Genomic DNA, 2654 nt, shown 5'->3' with positions numbered 1-2654 from the left:
CATGCTTCTGGTCACCAAATAAGTGAGTGGTTTTCCCCACAAAAAGCAATGTTCTGTGACAAAAGAAGAGTGTCCTACAATTCAACTTAATTCTGGCACTATCTACCTGGACATATCATCAGATGACACAGTCCTATAAGACTGTCCCTGCCTCCACTGCAGACACCAGTCCCAAGCCCAGATTGGTACCTATGCTGCTGACCAACTAGCTACAGGTTGAAGGCTCTGATGACTCCCTCCTTGGAATTCACACTAAAGTTCAACATCCAGGTTGTCACCTATTCTTCTGACCAGCTACAAATCACAGGTTCCTATGACACCCGTGTCAGGGATGAATCATTTGATAGAGGGGCCCACGGAACTTACAAAAACAATTTATTTACATTTACCGGCTTATTACAAAAGATGATAAAGGAAAATGATGAAAATTCAAATGGAAAAGCTTCATGGAGGGCAAGGTGTGTGGAATGGGGTGCAGAACTGCCATGCCCTCTCCTGGGGTGCTTCTCCCCAAGCCAGAAGGTCTCTGAACCCTGCAACTTTGGGGATTTTATGGAGGCTTCATCACATAGGCATGATCGATCATCAACTCTACATTCAGCCCTTATCCCTTCTCAAGAGAATGGGAGCAAGGCTGAAAATCCAAGCTTCTAATCATGGTTTGGTCTGTCTAGTGACCAGCTCTCATGCAGGAGCCCACCGAGTGTTCCCTCTTTTGAGCGAAAGACACTTCTCTCATCCAGGGAATGACAAGGGTTTCACAAGGGCTGTGTCAGGAGTCGGGGGCCGAGATCAATATATATATTTCTGATTACAAGTCACAGTATCACACCCTGGCTACTGACATTTACAGATACAGGAGACGCAAGAAGTTAGCAGTAACATTCTAAATAAATAGCTAGAAGAAAAGAAGAAGGAAAAACTGAAGAGATGCATACTATACAAATACCTGGCAATCAGGATATTCTGCTTAAAGATTACATCAGATCCCTCAAATTTTACTTCCAGTCTGCCTCACTTCCTTCCCTTTCTGTTTGAATATGAAACCCCTGTTATCCCATGTAGGATAGATGCCTCCTTGGGCAGCCTGGGTGGCTCAGTGGTTTAGCGCCGCCTTCAGCCCAGGGTGTGATCCTGGGGACCCGGGATCAAGTCCCACGTCGGGCTCCCTGCATGGAGCCTGCTTCTCCCTCTGCCTGTGTCTCTGCCTCTCTATCGTGAATAAATAAATAAATTCTCCAAAAAAAAAAAAAAAAAGGAAAAAGGATAGATGCCTCCTAAAATCAGTTCTCAATCTAGGTACTCGATTGCAAAGTTCCTAAAATTCTTTCTTGTATTAAACAGATTCTAAGTAGACCTTTGTTATCTTTTTTTCCAATCATCTTTAAATAAGTTTATTATAGACACTTCTCTTAAAAAAAAAAAAAACAAATTTAACTCAAGACATCTAAGGATGACCTCATAACAACTAAGTAACAAGGTGACCACTTAACCTGTACATAGGGTTCAGAGAGGAGACTAGAGTAAGGAATTAGATTAAACACAAGTAGCTGTGTTGGCCAATGTTCTACTTCTGTGGATTCTCTCTGCTGAAGACAGGTGGTTTATTACAATTTGGAGAGGACTCCTGGAAAGCTAAGTACTTCTCTGGGAATTTTAACTCAGAGATAGAAATTTTGGACATTTTTTTTTCTATTTATTCAATGCGCACTGCCAGGTAAATTGGAAGCTTCATAGCTAGCTGAACCCAGGAAGTCAAACAGCTATTAGACTTGCTTCATTCCCCCAAAGTGATTCAGTTCCGGTTGAACTTGTTAGGTTCCAGGAAAATCTAGGCTGTCCCACACAACCAGTCCTATTATCACAGGGCCTGACACATCCAACCTCATTCCTGAAGTGGCTGCCTTTTGACAGCCACTCCCCAAGAATAAACCAGATTAAAAGTTTCTAGCAAGCTGCAGAATCATTCCTCAACAATCCTATGAAGATGCCAAAAGCCTCAGTGACCAACATGGGCTGACTGGTACTCCACAAGGATTCGCTAGACCCAGAAGAGGCAGAAATGCAGGTACACACCTGTCTCCCTACCCAGCAGAATACTCTGGCACTGGGACATTTCTAGTCATAATGATTGCAGAGAAACGACACCAATATTTAAGGCCAGGGATGGTTCTAGTAAAAATCACATGTTATTTTTTACAGAAAAGTATCAGGCTCTGAAATCCTGTGTGCATGGGCATGGGCGTGTGCATGTGCATACCCACACACAGACTCTCAGTTCTTAGGTTCCCATTAATTAACAAGCTTACAACAACTCTGGCTGGTTCTGAGATTTTGCACGTAAAATCAATTCCCTGTTGAGGTAATATCCTGTGAGTTATATTTAGAGAAAAGTATCATCTATACACACACACACACATACACACACAGCCAAAAAAACCCAAACAATATATTCTCTATCAGACTAATCTTTTGAAAAAAATAATGCTCCTAAAGACGAATTCCTGATCCATGGATTAACTGATGAGTTCATAATAACAGTTTTAGGCTCCCCTCACCCATTACTGAAGTTTATATACATGGGGTATTTTTGTGTGTGTAGCAACACTTAGGTCCAGTGCTATTTACACTTGCCAACACATAACCTACCTGAT

Source organism: Canis lupus, chromosome X (assembly GCF_003254725.2).
Source record: "Canis lupus dingo isolate Sandy chromosome X, ASM325472v2, whole genome shotgun sequence".
Taxonomy (NCBI): Eukaryota; Metazoa; Chordata; class Mammalia; order Carnivora; family Canidae; genus Canis; species Canis lupus.
The sequence above is the reverse complement of the archived record's forward strand: the minus strand, read 5'-3'. Positions refer to the sequence as shown.